Source organism: Pinus tabuliformis, chromosome J (genome assembly GCF_031772625.1).
Source record: "Pinus tabuliformis cultivar Carrire ecotype Pingquan chromosome J, CPIR1, whole genome shotgun sequence".
NCBI lineage: Eukaryota > Viridiplantae > Streptophyta > Pinopsida > Pinales > Pinaceae > Pinus > Pinus tabuliformis.
The window spans coordinates 473,195,855-473,217,694 of NC_142295.1; the positions used below are offsets into that span (position 1 = coordinate 473,195,855).

At 39.0% G+C, this 21,840-nt stretch overlaps 1 pseudogene; it reads right to left on the minus strand.

The window, feature by feature from the left end:
- Nucleotides 1–5,440: 5,440 nt before the first annotated feature.
- Nucleotides 5,441–6,327, minus strand: LOC149227871 (uncharacterized; annotated as a pseudogene).
- Between the last annotated feature and the right edge of the window lie 15,513 nt (nucleotides 6,328–21,840).

The following is a 21,840-nucleotide window of genomic DNA, read 5'->3' on the forward strand; positions in this document are numbered from 1 at the left end:
CACAGAAGGTTATCCATGTGGAAGCATTTAATATGGTTTTCAACACGCTAACAAAGGTATATAGTGCACAACGAAGTGATTAGGACCTGCGCGTACCCACAATATCATGGGCTTATAGGATGAGATGCAAGAAACTGACGGGACAAACACCCTTTCAACTTATCTATGGAGTAGAAGCTATAATGCCTATGGAGTATATCGTGCCTAGTCTCTGCATAGTGGCACTCACAAGTATGACGGACCACGGAGCCCTGGAGGAGAGGCTCCCACAGTTGGAGGAGCTTAAAGAAGAATGGTTTTTGGCTGGATTCTGCCAGCAGGGGCAAAAGCAACGCGAAAAGGCCTGGCACGATCAACATATTAAGTTGCGCACCTTCAAGGTGAATTATTTGGTGTTGATATATGATAGTAAGTTTGATAAATTCCCAGGGAAGCTCAGAATGCATTGGTTGGGACCGTATGTTATTGAAGAGATCACAGAGGGTGGGGCAGTTCAGTTGGTAAAGTTAAATGGAGAACTCTTCCCAGGAAAATTCAATGGTAGTCATCTGAAGCTATACATAGGTGGCTTGACCATCTGACTAGCTGCAGCGAGCATAGTCTTAGTGCTTTAGGCAGCTGAAAGGAGGTGCGGGACTATAAACTACTTTGCCCGAGAGATGCGCGGTGTTAGGACTATGCACAGTAGCGAAGTGTCACAATGTCCGCGACAACACAAAGGGAGCTACGCTACCACATGGGTTGGCTAGAAAGTGACCATTACAGTCACTATTCACAATGTAATGCTTGGTTTGAGAGCAAATGGAGCAGGCAGTAGGAATTTAAGGAAAACTTTATGGGTTAGATTTGGGAAAATCTGCTGCCAAGGGAGAATTAATGGACCGAGAATGGGGGTAACAGTCAAATTCGAATCCAAATGGCATTATAAATTGCAAAGTGTTGTGCAACAAACAACACTTGGCCATTTGAGAATTGAGCTGTTGCACGCCCAGAGGTTCATAGACCTAGATTTGTTTGATCTTTTGAAGTCGAAGGTATTGTTTGAGCACTTACCTGAGATGTTGAGATAATTGTGGAGACACTCTATGTTTTGCAGGACAAGGTTACTATAGAACTGCGATCTAGGGAGGGTCACGCACTCCAGGTCATGAGCAAGTAGCACATCAACATCGAATAGTTGAGCCTGCAGTGTGATGAGGTAGTGGCACAGAACCAAAAGATTGTGCAGGTGGTCGATGAGGCCTGCTAGATGGTCCCAGAGCTAGCCATCCCTGCAGCGGAACCAGTGGAGGCACGCATCCAAAAACTAGTAGTAGGGGTGTGCAAGGTGAAGGAAGAGATGGCCAAGGTTCACCTGGAGCTGAACCTTCAGATAGCCAAGCTACAATTGAAGGTGAAACCTTCAACACTGTCGAAGATTAAGGAATAGTGCACCAGTGTGATTACAATGGCTATAGGAGAGGTCCACATCACAGTTAAAGACTGTACCAGGCTATTTGAAGAGTCATTCGAGGTTCTCACTACTCTGCAGGAGGACCCAAACATACAGTTCTTAGAAATAGAGGCATGTGAGCTGCAGCAGAAATATGATGAGATAAAAGGGACTATATAGATGGTTTCCCTTACACAGAGGCTCGTGTGGATGTAGCAAGCAAAAGCACTCAAGGAGCATGTGGATGTTGCTTGAAATAAGGAAGTCCTTTTAAAGGCACGTGCAAAACCGTGGATTGATGATGCATCCATTATTATAGCCTCTATTGAAGTGAATCTCACACAAATGCAGGGCACGCAGGAACAGGTTCAGGGAAGCTGTTCAGCTACAGCGATTTCTAAACAACACGTCATGGAAGTGCAGCAGGCAACTACTCAGTGCGCTTCCAACCTTGTAGTAGTCTAGACAGAGTTGGGAGGTCTATAAGCAAAGGTATATGCAGTGACAGAGTGACTCAAGGGTGAGTCACGATGTTTGTGTTAGGGGCCTGTTGGGCGTGGGATCCCCCAAGGGAAGTTCTGGGGCTAAAAGCCCAGATTTTGGTTAAAAGTTGTAAATTTGATGTAAGGACTCCACATTTTGTGGGCGTAGAGTGAAAAGTTGTAAAAGAGTCATAGGGTTGTCCACCCTCAATTTTGTAAAGTAATGTCAGTTATAGAGATCTACCCATGGTCCGCGGACCATGGGATTCTATAAATAGAGTGAGGCTCTAAGTTGTAGAGAAATCAATTGAATAATAATGGAATAGAAGCATATGGAAGGATCTAAGGGAAAAGTTGAGTCTTTGGGTTGTAGGGTAGGATAAGGCTCTACAACTTAGTGTGCAAAGGACTAGTAGTCTGCAACTAAGTGTGCGTACCCCTGTCGCTCAGTGCGCAGGGCAGGTTGAATCTATAACCGTTGAAGCATTAATAAAGAGAAGATTTTTATCATTCCTCTGTATTTATCTCCTGTTTTCTTCATTGAATGTATTGGGTATAAATTACATTTATGTTGTTTATATGGTGCAAAAGCATGTATGAATAGGTTGAATCACTGAATGCAAGATCAAATATCTGTTTATGCGAAGTTAACTAACCTTGGTAAGAAGATAAGTAAGATCCGTGGTATAATTTAGGGAAATAGTGTAGATCATTTCCATAGCAACATGAGATCACCTCAGCCCCTAGTTAGGGCTGCGTGAAGGCGATTATAACAGATCGTGAAGGTCTCGCAGGTCATCACAGCGTACGAAGTGATCTATACAAGGTAGGCACAGTTGGACTAAATCGACCCCTCAGACATCTCAAGGGTGTATAAACTTGGTTCTAGCATGTACTCTCACATTTACTTGGGAGAAGACATGGTCCTCTCCATTTTATTATCATATATATATATATATATATATATATATATATATATATTCATCTCACATTCCCAAATGTACTCTCAGATTTACTTGGGAGAAGACATGGTCCTCTCCCATTAATTTCCTAGTTTTATATTCATATCACATTTCCAAATGTACTCCCAGATTTACTTGGGAGAAGAGAAGTCAACTGTAAGGATGGAGGAGAATTTAATGACATTAATGAGAGGTGGTTGATATGGAGAAGAGAGGGAGGGTATAAAAGGGAAGGAGGAAGGGAGAAAAGGGGATGTGGGGGTCATGCTTTGACTTTGGAGTTGCTGTGATTTGAGTTGCCTATGATTTTAGGATTTCTGTGATTATGGAGACCTAAGGAACCTATGTAGGTTTCTTGGGTTTGTTGAGAGGAGGATATTGTTCATCTTGGTTTGGATTAATCATTTTAGACACACTACATCTGGTTGGGCTTGAGCTCGGAGGGCTAGGGAACCTGTGGAGGTTTCCTGGGCTAGGAATTATTTCCTAGTTGGATGGGAGGAAAATCCAGTTGGGTTAGTCAAGAGGAGTGTTCAGTAGGAGCAACATCTCAAAGGCATCTCCAATGGCCACCAGTATAGGTATTCCTCTATAGATTACTCATGTAAATTTATTGAAATGAAATGTTCACTATAAGTTATAGGGATGAGAATGTAAATTGTAAAATTCTTGTTGTTTAAAAAGTCTTGTAAGAAAGCAAATCATTGCCTCTTATTGCATCTAAATTCCAGAGAAATAGATATGTTAGAAGACCCTAGGATAGGGCCTTACACATGGTATCGGAGCTTTGGTTCAAAATCTAGACCCAAAACCCACTAAACCCAAATTCCACTATAAGAGCTTGTAACCCTTATAAGGACTCATAATCCTAATATATAGATTCTTCAAATTTTCCATCCAAAGCCCACCTTGCACCTATTTTAAGATCTTAAATTGCCTCACATGGTATCAAAGCAATCTTCATTCGTAGATGCCATGTAAGTGTGATTCCAAAGAACCGTTTTGCATAAGCTCATATACTAGCAACCTTTTCTTCCCATGGACATAGAAACCCAACAAAGACATGATGTTTGGATTCCTGATTTTGCTCATTAGTTCAACTTCACTCTGAAATTCATCGTCTGCATGTTTTCTGTTTTCATCTATCATCTTGACTGCAACACAAAAATAATCAAGGAACTCAGCAATGTTAGAATTCCTTTTGTTTTCTCCCTTAAGGGCGCTTATATCGGGTCTGATGTCTCTGATCGGAGTCTTTGTTCTGTTCGAACTTTGCCTCCTAGAGGTTGGAGTCTAGCCTAGTCCATATCCTCTAGATCAATCACAAGTGCTCCATTTGTCCCTTAAGTTCCAAATTTATTCGTTATACTTTTTTGGTTATCCATGGTTGGTTATCCCTAGCCGGATGTCCTTATTCTATCAGGCAGTTAGTGTTTGACTGGGAGATTATCTGGGTAAAAAATTGGAGGCAGCGTAGAGCTTGGTTGTATCCTAGAAGCAGTCCTCTTATGCACATATAGACACATCAGCATCTTCTAGATGATACAAAGGTTTCTAACATAAGATTTTCTTGGAGTTAATGCAACATAACCCTGATTTGTTTTGGTATACCACCATAGAGCCATAATTTCAACTTTTATGTCATTTGAAATTGGCATATGAAAATAGCTTGACATCATATGTCGGTCTTCTATTGTGGAGACCGACTGTGCATTTGGTTCTCTAATCCTCAACATTTTGGAGAACTTCCTAAATGAGAGCACCAACGTGAGAACATAGTGGGATGAGTTTATCTTATATTTATTAGGACCTTTGTTGACTATACAGAAATTAATGCTAAGCTTGTTTATGGGGTGTGATTTTAGCATTTTCACAATGTTGAACTTGTAGAACTTATCATGTATCCTCTTACAGGAGAAAATCCCTTCAAACATGAATCCATCAACCTAGGAATGTAAGCTTGTAGATAATTGAAATACAACTATAAACTTCCATGAGGTTAATACATTGAAAATTGATTATATTTGATGACCAGACATTGATGATTAGGCTTTTGCATTCACCTTTCCAACGGTCTTCATCTCTAATCTCTTTTGGGAACTAGATTGTTGTATTTTTAAGCATTGTGGACCCATCGACATCCCTTGCTACTCGATGTCATCACCTATGGGACATACATCCTATATTGGCATGCAGCAGACACTAGAAGGAGGTCATTCTTGTCTAAGCATTCTTTGGTTTCACTGATGTCATTGAAGCTGCAATGATGGTAAAATTCTCAGTCTATCTTTTGCACAACTTAAAGAAAACAAGCATACATTTCTGATCACTTTCTTCAGGATTTTATGGAGAAAAAAAGGTACAATGTATCAAAGAAGGTTACTTGTAATGAAGTTTTGTTGACTGCTATAGCTTCCTTTTCTTTCTATTTCTAATTTGTTTCTTGAATATATTATGGAAAAAAACAAATATTGGTAAACTCTCCAAGATGAGACACCTGATGATGTCTTACATAACCACCACTGTTGGGGTGAACCCCAAGTCAGTGCTACTAGTTTGCAAAACTAATTCTTTATGAATAAATATGGATCAAAATCATTGATTTCATCATCTTCATCAGCAACTTTGGATTCTTGGCTGGCCTCATCATTGCACTTCAACAATTTAGTTTGTTGCATTGCTAGAAACAAGGATGCCTCATTTGAACTTAACCAAACCTTCCCGGACTGATTCTGAACCATGCCTATGAACATCTAAAGCATTTTGATCATCAAGAAGCCACTAAATGCCATTCTGAGCCACATCGAAAGCTATTTGCGAACCATCAAGACAATCATCATGAAGATTACCCATATTTGTTTCAGACCCTTGCATTGCTTCTACCACATCAATAGAAAGTCTGGTCAAAGTTTCTTTTCGTATGTCAACTGAATTTGGAGAAGTATCTATTACACTCATTTAATGTTCTTCACATGAATCCCTATTCTCATTTCTTTTCTTTAGCAGCTGACTTTTATGGACCATAAGTTCACCTTGATCAGCTATACATGTTGTTGTAGTTCCACTGCTAGCATCCTTTGACATATGAAAAATGGGCGAAAATATTGTCCCCATGACAGATGGATGTGCTTTCTTTCATTCAATGCATGGGTCATCAATGGTAGAAAATGCTAATCTCAGATCTTGACAAACATCATCACCCAACTCTGTATTGGCATTTACAACTATGGCACTATTGCCTCCAATATTTTGATGATTGGGAGAAACAAGGTTGGTAGAAACATGAACAATTCTATGCTTTCAAGCAGAGGAAGTAATCAATTTTGAAAATTTTCTTTCCTTGATTTCAAGATCATGACAAGATTTTTTTGCGCCTCCTATTAGAACCGGGGCATATTTGTTCACTGTTACCAACTCTTGTGGAAGATTTCCTTGATTTTTTCTTCATCATTATTCTATAGACGTATTGCTTTTATCTGTAATTCTTTTCAACCTTCACATTATGCCAAAAATAGCTAACCAACCACAACAACCAATTGTGTTCTTCAAGTTGAAATTTTACCCATAAAATTACACTAGGAAACATCAACAAGATTCCAATCTTGAAGCTCTCCCGAATCTCTAACTCTTTTGTTTAGGGGAATGGTCCTCAAGTAGCTCATGACATCATCCAAGACATATATCTCCACCATGACAGAAAAGTCAATAGCTTGTACTACTTCCTCATTGTTGTTTGACTTGCCAAAGACAAATAAAAATGATCCATCCATAGAAACAAGAGCTACTGAAGCAGGTGAAGGAAGAATTACTAGCCTAGGTTTCATAATCGGTTGCTAATGGAGTTCCACCAACCCTATTTTTATCATCAATTAGGATCAATTCCCTTTTTCTCGGTATCAGATGCATCCAGGTTACAGTTCCCATGCCAAAAATTTATGGAGATCCACATCTACCCTTGTCCAATCTAATTTGCGGAAGAATATTCAAACTTGTGTACTCCAATCTTAGAGGTTAGCTTATCATATAGGGCTAAAAATTGAGTACCTTCCTCAAAAGAAAATAAATCGTAACCCCTCCTGAATCTTCGAATAGGATTTATGCCATATAAACTTGAACCCATGCGCGATCAGCTATAAACATACAAGCATGGATCAACCAAATTTTGAATGAACGCCAGCAAGTGCCCGAACTTGAGAACAATCAATTATAGCATTCGTCCTATCTCAGGGCAAGGGTAACTAACCCAAATTGATTAGTGCACATAGGAGTGATTCGATACTCGGCATTTCGGGTTAACTCCTCCAAATCATATTTTTCCTCGGCATTAGCTCAGAAATCTTCCCTGCAATGCTCAGTTTCTCAATTATTTCATTTGAAAACCTTCAGAACAACCTATTCATAATAAGTATACCAAATAATTTGAACTTCAAAAAGCCTCGATCAAAGCTGAACATGGGACATTTAGCCTATCTGCACAAAATACACTCAGAAGCACAATTTTAGCATTGTAACAGAGTTTACACGAAGATAATCCTTATTGCTAAATACTCCTTATTTAACTTTGGCAGAATGAAAACTGCCATAGGACGAGTTGGTTGGTCCCATGTCCTAAAGGATGGTTCTTCATTAATACTACTTTGAAAGGGATGGTTCCGAGACTGGTAGATTTTGAACTAGTGAAATCAAAAGGAGAGAACTTTTTTGAAAATGGGCTAAGTGGGAATGAAAGTTCCAGTTTTAATGATAATATGCATAACAAAGCCAAATTATTGGAGAGGAAATCTCAACTACCTTGAAGAGGACTCATAGAAACTCAAGGGTGTAGTTGTAGTCTGCAGAATGATCATTTTCCCTTTGAATGTCCCCTGAACCTACCGGTGTTACCATAAAAGAAATCTAGGATACTGGCTTCAAATTGTTGGAAATAATACTGAGAGGGGGGGTGAACCAGTATTATCTTATTCTTTTCAATATTCCCTCTAGATTTATAATTTAATTTATTCTTCAGATGTTGATCATTAATTTGAATGTCAGTACCATATAGTAATGAACAAGAACAAGAAAAACAGAGAGTCACACCAAAGAACACCAGATATAAGGTGGAAACCCAATGTGGGTGAAAACCACCTACTGCAATGTGTCTCTATCTTCTTTCAATTAGAAACTTCTTTTACAATGATTCTGTACTGGTGCAGTCCTTTACCAGTACGCAGGATACAACCTGTAGAGAGCTACAACCCTCTCTCATTTAACAGACTCTCCTGGAAGGGAGCTACAACCCCCTTAGCTCTTGTACTAGCTGAGCTACTAGTGCGTAGGTGCTGACCTACTTCTTTTCTTCCAGGGACCACATTTCATCAATTTTCAGACTAGATCCATGAACATCAAATAATCATCAAGTACATGTGAATCAACCAATCTCCTTTTACAATCAACTAATGAATCAGCCAATAGCTTCTCATAATGCAGTAACCAGAAAAGCAATACCAGTAATCTAAACCCAGAACTCTGCAACAATAGACAAAAAGCAGCCAACAAATATTTCAAGAAAAGTCTACAACTTCACCAATAGAAACCTGCGAATATCCGCACTTCTGCTGTGTCTAGCCTACGCAGCTCCGCACCCGCTCTCTCTACTTAACAACGCACCTCCCCACCTAATCCGTCTACTGGACTATGCACCTTTGCGCACCTCCATACCTGATCCATCTATTAGACTGCGCACCTTCGTACATGATCCATCTACTGGACTGTGTACCTCCACAACTGATCCGTCTACTGGACTGTGCACCTCCACACCTACGCTGTCTACTGGACTACGGACCTCCCCACCTGCGCCGTCTACTGGACTGCAGACCTTCGCACCTGAGCCGTATCTTGCCTGCGGACATCTAGATATAAACACTTTATCAATCCTCAATTGTACCCCAGTCTGTCAAATTCACAAATCTGATCATGCGTCAAAGAGACCTCGACTTATCAGTAGATCCGTCTTAGAATTCACGGTTTTCTCCTTGATTCAGATCTAGCTTCACAAACCAATCACCAAAATTTCAGGTCTTAAGATATTCAATATTCACAAGTGTCTAGCCAAAATATCTCCTTTCGTTTTTATAGGTAAGCCCTTATTCAAACCATGGATCAAAACCATAGAAAGCCAATACAAGGGACCCAAAACTGAGGGTCAATATTTTAGATGCAATACCACAGACCAAAACAATAGGATCAAAAATGTCAGACTAAATACCATGGATCAATCATAAAAATTCCCACGTGCACATGCTTCTCTGCATGAAAGTGAGTGAATTTTATGTCTGCACCTTTTGTTCAGAGAACCTGCGGGTATGTCTGCACTTCTTGTTTGGGGCACCTGCGGGTCCGCAACTTTTGTTAGGTGCACCTGCGGGTATCGCATTTTCTATTATTTTGAGATATGAATAGTGATTTTCCACTGGAGTGAGTTGCCATCAAGGACAACACCTGTGCCATAGCGCCAAACCTGAGTGATAATGCCAACAATCTCCCCCTTTGGACTTGATGGCAACCCCAAGATCCTCAAAGTCATTCTCCCCCTTTGTCATCAAGGGAAAAGGGTTATGCTCCCCCTGAGAACATGCTAAAAATTCTGCTCTTCTATGCTGATCATGCTCCCCCTGACTGTAGGCCAGATCTGCAAAAGAAATTTTCTTCAAGAACCATAATCCACCATACACCATAAATGACCTTCCTATCACCAAAAGACTCTATACATACATTCATCACCCAACCAAGTGGGGATCATCCTCCCAACCAAGTGGGGTTACATTAGAAATTTACATATGAAAACCAAGTACATTATATCATTCATCCCAGACATAGGCCGTTACATGACCTTGACAAAAGAAATATAAGACATAGAGACAAAACATTAGTAGCAATATTCAGATCAGCATCCATGTTCTCCTTCTGTACTTGCTCCTCCAAGATTTTCTTTAATAATGCCAACAATGCATTATTAGAAGAATATATGCTCCCCCTGAACCTGTGCCATTTGGTCTTTGACCAATCCATAAACCAGCGTATACCCCATATGAAATTCGCGTGCAGACAAGATTCAACAACAAGATGATGCATCAACTACCCCCAGCTTTTGCCTGAGGTATTCAAAGGTCTCCCTGGGCAGCGGTTTAGTGAGTATATCAGCAACTTGTTCCTTAGAGGGAACATACTCAAACTTGACCTTTTGTTCAAGCACTTGTTCCTGAAGAAAATGATATTTGATAGGTATATGCTTGGTCTTTGAGTGCATGACTGGGTTCTTTGAAATACTGATTGCACTTGTATTATCATAGAAGATGGAGATAGGTGGAGTATAAGTGATTTGCATGTCTTGCAATGTTTGCATCATCCAAAGGAGTTGTATGCAGCAAGATGCAATAGCTACGTATTCTGCTTCAGCTGTAGATAATGCAATAGAGCTTTGTTTCTTGCTGAACCAAGATACTAATCTAGGACCCATGAAGAATGCACCACCACTAGTGCTTTTCCTGTCATCCATGCTCCCTACCCAATCCGCATATGTGTATGCATGAAGTGTGAGGTCTATACCATTAGGATACCATAAGCCATAGTTTTGAGTTCCTTCAAGATACTTGAAGATTCTCTTAACTGCCTGAAGATGAGTTTCCTTTGGATTTGCCTGAAACCTCCCAACTATTCCCACTGCATGCATAATGTCTGGTCGGGTACCTATTAGATAGAGTAGACTACCAATCATGGATCTATAGGTTCGTTGATGTACTGCTGCCGACTCATCATTCGCGCTGAGGTTGCATCCTGTCACCATAGGGGTACATACTAGTTTCGAATCCTCCATCCCATATTTCTTCAAGATCTGCTTGAGATACTTGGTTTGTGATAGAAAAATACCGTCTTTGTTTTGTTGGACTTGCAAACCAAGGAAATATGTGAGCTCACCAAGCATGGACATTTCAAACTCCTTTTGCATCACCAAGGCAAACTTTTGACTCATGTATTCTTCATTGCTACCAAAGATGATATCATCTACATACACAACAAGTATTAGCAACTTTTCATTATCAACCTTTATATATAGATTGTTGTCAATTGATACTTTTATAAAACCTTGTTGATGAAGATATTTATCCAACCGATAATACCACGCCCTAGGAGCCTGTTTAAGACCATAGAGAGCCTTTTTGAGCCTGCATACAAGATTTGGATCATTTCCAAGGATGAACCCATCTAGTTGTTCAATGTACACTTCTTCATTCAAGTCTCCATTCAGAAAGGCGGATTTTACATCCATCTGAAATACTTTGAACTTCTGAAAGCTAGAGAGAGCAAGGAACATTCTTATAGCCTCAAGTCTAGCAACTGGTGCAAAGGTTTCTTCAAAGTCTATGCCCTCTTGTTGCGCATATCCTTTACAAACAAGTCTTTCCTTGTTTCCAACCACATCTCCATTTTCATTTAGTTATTTTTGAAAATCCATTTTGTCCCTATGACATTCTTATCTTTTGGTCTAGGAACCAATTCCCAAGTGTTATTCCTTTCAATCTATTCAAGTTCTTCATCCATTGCCTTGACCCAACATTCATCTTTGCATGCCTCTCTTACATTTTGTGGTTCAGTGGAGGAAAGTAATGCCAAATAGCTTGACGCTTCTGGAATTGTTCTTCTTGTTTCTATGCCTACCTCCTTTTGCCCCAAAATTTGAGATTCTAGATGATTCTTTTGAACATACCTGGATGGAGTCTTTTCTTCTATCCTTATCTGTTCCTCTGGTGCCTCATGGGTTTCTTCTTCATCATGAATTTGATTTGATGTTGATGGATAGTCCTCATCATCTTTGAAGTCTTCAGATCTTACCTACCTGGGAGTGTTTTCTTTTTCATCCACCACTACATCAATGCTGTCGACAATTCTTCCAAGCCTTTTATTGTAACATTTGCATGCTTTGCTGTAAGGAGAATAACCAAGGAGAATTCCTTCATCTGCTCTAGTTTCAAACTTGCCAAGATTTTCATCATTATTATTAATATATCATTTTCTTCCAAAAATTTTGAAATGTTTTACCGAAGGAGTCTCACCATACCAAAGCTCATGAGGAGTTTGATTGTTGTTCACCCAAATATTTGTCTTATTGAGAATAACAACTGCAGCAAATGCGGCTTCACCCCAGAAGGTTGCGGGAGTTCCAAACGCATCAAACATAGCACGAGTCATTTGTTGAACCGTTCTGTTCATCCTTTCCACTACTCCATTTTGTTGAGGAGTCCTAGATGTAGATAATTCCCTTCTTATTCCATGTTCTTCACAAAAGTCGAAAAATTCATTCGACGTAAACTCCCCACCTCTATCAGAACTGAGGCATTTGATTTTGTGATCTGATTCATTCTCCACCAAGGATTTGAATGATTTGAACTTTTCAAAGGATTCGTCTTTGTGCTTCATAAGACCTATCCAACACATCTTGGAAAAGTTGTCAATGAATAATATGAAATATTCTTCTCCTTGAGGTGACCTTTTCCTAGATGGGCCACATACATCAGTATGGACAAGTTCCAGTGGCTTGCTAGCTGATCCTTACTTCTCAGGGAAGTTAGTTCCGGTTTGCTTACCAAACTGACATGATTTGCAAATTGTATTGTCTGGAAGACCACGAACTGCCTGGTATTTACATGCTTTCCTTATTTGTGAGAAGCTAAGATGCCCCAATCTTCTGTGCCATAACCAGTGTTCATGTTTCTTACTTAGATAGCATTGATGTTGTCCTTCTTTGAATATGTATAAATTATTTGGAGTCCTTATGCCTTTGATCATTGTTTTTCCTGTATCAAGATCACGAACACTACATCCATTTGATCGAAATATTACCTCCGTTCAATGATCAAACATCTAACTAACACTCAATAAATTATGCTTTAACCCATCAACATACATAACATTTCCATCTTTGACCTTTTCTTTCAATTGAACAGAACCCTTATCTTTTATGAGCGCAGGGGTGTCATTTCCAAAAGAGACCTTCTTCTCCTTCTCTAAGGCACTATATGACTAAAGTTTTTCCTTATCACTTGTCATGTGTTTCGAACAACCACTGTCGATATACCATTGATTTTCTTTCCCTTCCGCATATAAAGCTATAACACATCTCTCTGGTTGTGGTTCCTTCATTCTCCATGTTTTGACACTTGAGGCTTGCTCCTTCTAAGTTGTCTGCCGAAACCTGCTCCTGAATTCAGAATCTTCATGACCGAAGTTGTTACAAATAGAGCATTCTATTTCATTTTCAAGAGAAAAAAAGTTATTGTAGGTTCTTTTCATGATCCCAGTCATACTCCTTTGTTTTTGAGCTTCTCTAGTCATGATTGTCTTATAGGCAACACATTGAGCTGCTTTGTGGCCAAAGTTATGACAAGAGAAACATTGGCCATTGAAGAAACTCCTATTATTATCAAATCTACCAGCCAAATGATTGTAGTTTCTATTGACATCCATTCTTGAGGAAAATTGAGAAGGTTTTACCTGAGGCTGGTTGTAGCTTCTGTTTGTCCTTAAAGTAGATTGCCCCCGATTTACCTGATAGTCTTTGTTCATTCTTGAGGTAAACTGTCCTTGATTTACTTGATGATTTCTATTAAGCCTTTGCTCGCTCCTCCTTGCTGCATCAAGATAACTTTTGGAGGTGGATGCTTGAGATGCTTCTTCATTATATCCCAGACCTGTCTTGATTAGTCGAGAATGCTGCACATTGATAATCTCATCCAGAGTTTCAGATCCTTTAACAAATCTAAGATTAAGAGCTTTTTTTTTCTCAATCTCTTTTCTAAGACCAACAATTTCACATTCTAACTTTTCATGAAGTTTTTCTTTTTCAGCTAGTTGGAATTGCAGAGTATCAATAATCATATTTTTCTCTTCTAAACAAATTTTTAGTTTAGAAATCTCTTCATACAGACCTTCTTCATCTATAGCATCCATGAAATCATCATCTTCAAAAGCCATTAAAAGTCTATAATTGTTACCTTGTTCATCTTCATCACTATTAAAAATTCCATCACTGTCTTCATGAGTGTAATAGCTTTTCTTATTTACATTCTATTTCTTGTTCCATCTGACAGGTTCCTTACCTTTATCAAGCTTATCTTTATGAGGACACTTTGCAGCATAGTGACCGACTTTTCCACAAGAAAAGCATTTAAAAGGTAACTTACCTCTGAATCTCCCAGCACCTCGTTGAAGGTTCTTGACAAAATTTGATTCTTCTTCTTCTTCGAATAGATGTCCTGACTCATAGTAATCTCCTTTGCCTGAAGCCTTGAATGCAGTTTCTCTCCTTTCTGATGGTCCTCCTTTCCTCATTTCATAAGCAGTTAGAATTCCATGCAGCTATGACATGGTAAGGTTCCATAGATTCTCCTTTTCTTCTATTGCAAAAACTTTTGATTCAAACTTAGGGGACAAAGATCTTAGAACTTTTTCAACCACAACAGCCTCTTTTATTTCTTCACCCAAGTTTTTCATACAATTAACAATCTCATCTACACGAAGGAAATAGTTATCCACACTTTTATCATTGTGCATTCTGAGATTTTCATACTGAATTCTGAGGGTTTGAAGTTTTTCTCGTTTTACCTGTTCATCTCCTTCATAGCTCAGAACAATCTTGTCCCATATTTCTTTTGCGGATTTATACTGCATAACCTTGATGAATTCTAATTGAGATAGACATCCTAATAGAGTATTGACAGCCTTTGCATTTGTTTCATATTGCTTCTTACCAGCCGGATCTGTAGGTGTTGCTGACAGAAAAGTGTTGGGTCCCTATAATACTAGTGATTACCCCATTACTATTGTAGTTATACCCCTTATTTATATTGTTGTGCCCCTATTACCAACATATTGTTATTTCTGTGCCCCATAGAATCCCTCTATTATTATTTTTGTGGCTTTATATTATTATTGTTAGGTCGGTTGGATTATATTGTGACTCCTTAGACTCCTATATATAGAAAGGAGGTTTTGTCATTTGTATCATCCAAGAATTGTTCATTTATGTAATGTAAAGGAGGTTGACCCCTCGAAGAGGCTGAATTCTAAGGCGTTGATCTTTCTTTTCTATCTTTTCTTGAGCTGGTTTCATAACATTTGGTATCAGAGCTTTGGATTCTAGGGTTTCGCTGCTCCAAACAGGTCATAGTGGAATTTTCGCTATAACGTTTTTTCTGTGATGTTTCAGAAGTCGAAAAAAAAACCCATTTGAGACGAAATCGTGCTAAACCTCGGGTCCAAATTTCAGAATTTGTCGCGCGATATTTTCGGAGATATGATCTGAGGAAGTTGGTCTTTTTGCAGACTCCTGAATTACACTCAAAACAGGTGACCTGGGAAAAAACGTCATAACTGTCTTTCTGAGCATCGGATTGAAATTTCGTAAGAAGTTACAAAAAGAGGACGGACTGTAGTTTTATTTTATATATTTTTGAGAGTCAAAGGTTGAAACAGTGACACGTGGCACGTCATACAATTTCGCTCTACGGAACTAGTATATAATCAAGTCACTGTGGGAGATTTCACATAATTCTTCCTTGGAGAATCCAATTTGGCTCAGACTTGTGGCATTGGAAAGAGGACACAGAGGGCTACGCCAAGTCACAAATTCAGAACTAGATAATCAGAAAGTACAGAGATACATCGGAGGCAATATCGAGCTCCTACAAAGTGAAAAAAGGTGTGTAGATTTTCTTTAATTTTTGCTTAAGCTTGGTTTGAAAATTTATTTTGAAGGAATTCAAAGGGCATATTAGAGAATTATTATCGGTAACTGATGCCCCGAGGAAATAAAATGCAAACACCTAGTAAGGAGCCTGAAAGCTCTAGCATGACTCATGAAGAAGAAGAAGAAATGCTATATGATATATCAAAATTACAAGAACAAGTGCAACGAGTGTCACTTGCACAAAAAGCAACAGAATCTAAAATGGATGGTTTAAGGAAAGATGTAAAAGCTAAGATGGACGGTTTAAAGAAAGGTGTAGAAGCTAAGATGGATGGCATGGAAGCTAAGGTGAATGGCATGGACGCTAAAATTGATGGCATGGATGATAAGATGGATAAGTTGCTACAAGAAATGGTCACTAAGGGTGAAAGAGTACTAAAGGAAACTCATGTTGAGAACAAAAGAAATGTTAATCATGATTCCATAGACTCTAATGTTGGATCGAAGACTCACCATGTTCCAAAAATCGATATGAGGAAGTTTGATGGCAAGGATCCAGCCACATGGATATTACAGATGGAGCAATTCTTCGATCTCAATAATGTGCAAAACACACAAAAGGTACGTATGGAAACTTTATATTTGGAACCAAATCAGTTTGTATGGTATCAATGGCTTTGTTCTCATAAACAGTTTATCACTTGGGCAATTTTTACGGAAGAATTGATAGCACATTATGAGGATACAAAAAGCAACACTTTTTTTAGCCAATTGATAAGTCTCAAACAAAAGGGTTCAATAATGGAGCACATTGAGGAGTTCCAAAAATTGAACATAAGGGTAAAAGATATTCCAGAGGAGCATAGGATTGATGTGTTCATAGGGTCTTTAAAGGATAATATCCAACATGATGTGCGCCTTTGGGAACCTGATTCATTAGAGAAGGCATTCAGGTTAGCAAGAAAAATGGAAAGCAAAATTATAGCAACTAGGAAGCATACCATTCACAACTATAAAGACGGAAGTGTTGTTGCCCATAGTCTTCCACAACCTACAAGGTTGACACCACAACAATTGGAAGAAAAAAGAGCAAAAGGGCTTTGTTACAATTGTGATAGCAAATACACAAAAGGTCATAAGTGTGCTGAGAAGAAATTATTCTACATAGATTGTGAAGAGGAAGAAGAAAAGGAGCAAAGAGGTGTAATTGCACAATTATGTTCGCTAGATGTTTCCACATTGGAATCATCTATTTCTCCAGATCTCCAAAAAGTCCTGGACAATCATTCGAAGGTATTTGAGACTCCCAAAGGTCTCCCACCTATGCGTGATCATGATCATGCTATTCATCTGATTCCAGGAAGTGTTCCTCCAAACATCAGGCCGTACAGATATCCATATGTCCAAAAAAGTGAAATTGAACGTATGGTTGCAGAAATGCTAGAGGCTGGTATAATTCAACCGAGTCAAAGTTCTTTCTCAACTCCAGTAGTATTGGTGCACAAGAAGGATGGATCATGGCGCATGTGTGCAGATTATAGGGAGCTCAACAAGCTCACTATTAAAGATAAGTTCCCCATTCCTGTCATTGATGAATTACTGGATAAATTGCATGGATCAATTTACTTCACCAAGTTGGATCTTCATTGGGGATATCATCAAATCAGAATGAAGATTGAAGACATTCCGAAAACGGCATTTAGAACTCATGAGGGTCATTATGAATTTTTGGTCATGCCTTTTGGCCTTACCAATGCACCTTCAACATTTCAAGGTTTGATGAATTCAATTTTCAAACCATTCCTTAGAAAATTTGTGTTAGTATTTTTTGATGATATACTAATCTACAGCAAGTCTTGGAAGGATCATGTTGAACATGTTGACAAGGTGCTACAACTATTGGAGGAGAAACAATTATATGCAAAAAGATCCAAATGTTTCTTTGGAGTCCAGGAGGTGGAATATTTGGGTCATATTGTATCTCATGAAGGAGTTAAGGTAGACCCTAGCAAAATTAAAGCCATTAAGGAATGGAAAATCCCCACATCCATAAAGCATCTGCGAGGATTTCTTGGGTTGACAGGGTATTATCGCAAGTTTGTTAAGAATTATGGGAGAATAGCAGCACCTCTAACAACATTATTGAAGAAAGATTCATTTTCATGGACTCCGGAAGCAACAAAGGCCTTTAAACATCTTAAGGAGGCAATGTGCCAAGCACCAGTCTTAGCTACGCCGGACTTCACAAAAACCTTTATTGTGGAATGTGATGCTTCAGGAAATGGAATTGGTGCTGTTCTAATGCAAGATGAAAGACCCATTGCTTTTGAAAGTCGTCCAATCAAGGGAAAGTTTTTAAGAAAAGTTATTTATGAGAAGGAAATGTTGGCAATACTCCATGCACTTAAGAAATGGCGACCCTACCTAATGGGAAGACACTTCAAGGTAAAAACGGATCATGATAGCCTTAAATACTTTTTAGAACAAAGATTATCCTCTGAACAGCAACAAAAGTGGGTCACAAAGATGTTGGGTTACGACTTTGAAATCATCTACAAAAAAGGGAAGCAAAATGTGGTGGCAGATGCACTCTCAAGAAAGGATGAGGATATGGAAGCATTGTTGTGTGCCATTTCTATTATCCAACCAGATTGGATAAACGAAGAAAAGGAGGAATGGAAGAATGACGAAGAAGTGTGGGCACTTATTCGAAAGCTACAACAAGATTCAAGTACTTCTGATACATTTAGCTGGAAAAATGATTCGTTATGGTACAAAGATCGCTTATACCTCTGTAAGAATTCCCAGCTAAAACAAAAGATTCTTATGGAATTGCACACTTCTCCCTTAGGAGGGCACTCAGGATTTTTAAAAACTTACCACAGGGTTAAGAAGGAATTTTTTTGGGATGGCCTTAAATCAGATATTCAAAAGTTTGTAGCGGAATGTTTGGTTTGCCAACAAAATAAAGTTGAAACAATTAAGACACCGGGTCTATTACAACCTCTATCCATTCCAAGCCAATGTTGGGAGGAGGTTTCAATGGATTTTATCACAGGTTTACCCAAGTATGAGGGAAAGAGTGTCATCATGGTGGTAGTTGACAGACTTACCAAGTATGCACACTTTTGTGCATTATCACATCCATTTAAAGCCAGTACAGTTTCTACTGCATTTATGGAAATAGTTCAAAAGCTACATGGAAACCCAAAGATTATTGTAAGTGACAGAGATCCCATTTTCACTGGAAATTTTTGGACAGAATTATTTTCTTGTCTTGGTACTCAGTTAGCTCATAGCTCATCTTATCATCCTCAATCTGATGGGCAAACTGAGATAGTAAACAAATGTTTGGAAGGATATCTTCATTGCTTTGTATCTGATAAACAGACACAATGGGTCAAATGGTTGCCTCTGGCTGAATGGTGGTATAACACTTCCTTCCATACAACAACAAAAATGACCCCATTTATGGAACTTTATGGGTACCAACCACCATCAATCACATCATATTTAAGAGAAAATTCTAAGGTTCAAGCAGTGGAACATCACATCGAACATCAACAGCAAGTCCTCCAACTCTTAAAGAACAACCTCGTGTTGGCACAAAATAGAATGAAACAACAGGCAGATCAACATCGCAGTGAAAGAAGTTTTGATGTAGGTGATTGGGTATTCCTACGGCTACAACCATATAAGCAAATGTCCCTAAAGCAAGCTAAGAAGGATAATAAATTATCACCAAAGTATTATGGTCCGTACAAGGTGTTGGAAAAGATTGGTACTATGGCATACAAATTGGAGCTTCCTGCAGCTTCTCGATTGCACCCAGTTTTCCATGTTTCATGTTTAAAGAAGGTTATAGGTGACAAGCTCCCAGTTCAAACAATATTGCTAGAACTTGACGAGGAAGGAAAATTTATATTGGAACCAGAAGCAGTCACAGAAACAAGAACTCGACAGCTACGAAATCGATCAATTTCAGAGTATCTTATCAAGTGGAAGAACTTATCCGCTGAAGATTCCACATGGGAGGATGAGAATTTTATGCAGAAGTATCCAGAACTGCTCAAGCGTTGAGGACAACACTTTTTTTGAAGGAGAGGGGCATGTTGGGTCCCTATAATACTAGTGATTACCCCATTACTATTGTAGTTATACCCCTTATTTATATTGTTGTGCCCCTATTACCCACATATTGTTATTTCTGTGCCCCATAGAATCCCTCTATTATTATTTTTGTGGCTTTATATTATTATTGTTAGGTCGGCTGGATTATATTGTGACTCCTTAGACTCCTATATATAGAAAGGAGGTTTTGTCATTTTTATCATCCAAGAATTGTTCATTTATGTAATGTAAAGGAGGTTGCCCCCTCAAAGAGGCTGAATTCTAAGGTGTTGATCTTTCTTTTCTATCTTTTCTTGAGCTGGTTTCATAACAAAAAGTGTACCCTGTATCTATGATATCCCAGACTTCTGTACCAAGAGATTGAAGATAGGCAGTGACTCTTACCTTCCAATATACGAAGTTTTTCCCATCAAAAATTGGTGGCCTGATCGATGCTTCTCTCTCGTAGTTTCTCATGATGATAGATATTCCTTCAAGAGATCAAGCTTCTTCTGAAGGACCTACTTTGATACCAATTGTTGGAAATAATACTGAAAGGAGGGGTGAATCAGTATTATCTAATTCTTTTCAATATTCCCTCTAGATTTATAATTTAATTTATTCTTCAGATGTTGATCATTAATTTTAATGTCAATACCATATAATAATGAACAGGAACAAGAAAAACAGATAGTCACACCAAAGAACACCATATATAAGGTGGAAACCCAATGTGGGTGAAAACCACCTGTCGCAATGTGTCTCTATCTTCTTTCAATTAGAAACTTCTTTTACAATGATTCTGTACTGGTGCAGTCCTTTACCAGTACGCAGGCTGCAACCTACAGAGAGCTACAACCCTCTCTCATTTTCCAGACTCTCCTGGAAGGGAGCTACAACCCCCTTAGCTCTTGCACTAGCTGAGCTACTAGTACGTAGGTTCTAACCTACTTCTTTTCTTATAGGGACCACATTTCATCAATTTTTAGACTGGATCCATGAACATCAAATAATCATCAAGTACATGTGAATCAACCAATCTCCTTTTACAATCAACTAATGAATCAGCCAATAGCTTCTCAGAATGCAGTAACCAGAAAAGAAATACCAGTAATCTAAACCCAGAACTTTGTAGCAATAGACAAAAGGCAGCTAACAAATATTTGAAGAAAAGTCTGCAACTTCACCAATAGAAACTTGTGAATATCCGCACTTCTGTTGTGTCTAGCCTGTGCAACTCCGCACTCGCTCTGTCTACTCGACAACGCACCTACGCACCTGATCCATCTACTAGACTGTGCACCTCTGCACACCTCGCACTTGATCCATCTACTGGACTGTGCACCTCCACACCTGATCTATCTACTGGATTGCGTACCTCCACAGCTGATCCATCTACGGGACTGCACACCTCCGCACCTGCACCGTCTACTGGACTGTAGACCTTCACACCTGAGCCGTATCGCGTCTGTGGACCTCTGGATATAAACACTTTATCAGTCCTCAATTGTACCCCAGTCTGTCGAATTCACAGATCCGATCATGCATCAAAGAGACCTCGACTTATCAGTAGATCCGTCTTATAATTCACGGTTTTCTCCTTGATTTAGATCTAGCTTCACAAATTGATCACCAAAATTTCAGGTCTTAAGATATTCAATATTCAAAAGTGTCTAGCCAAAAGATCTCCTTTCCTTTTTATAGGCAGGCCCTTATTCAAACCATGGATCAAAACCATAGAAAGCCAATACAAGGGACCCAAAACTGGGGGTCAATATTTTAGATGCAATACCACGGACCAAAACCATAGGATCAAAAATGTCGGACTAAATACCATGGATCAATCATAAAAATTCCCACGTGCACGCGCTTCTCTGCATGAAAGTGAGTGAATTTGATGTCCGCACCTTTTGTTTGGAGAACTTGCGGGTATGTCTGCACTTCTTGTTCGGGGCACCTGTGGGTTTGCAGCTTTTGTTAGGCGCACCTACGGGTATCTCATTTTCTATTATTTTGAGAGCCTGAACAATGATTTGCGACTCGAGTGAGTTGCCATCAAGGAAAACACCTGTGCCATAGTGCCAAACCTGAGTCATAATGCCAACACAAATTATATTATTGGTGTTGGGA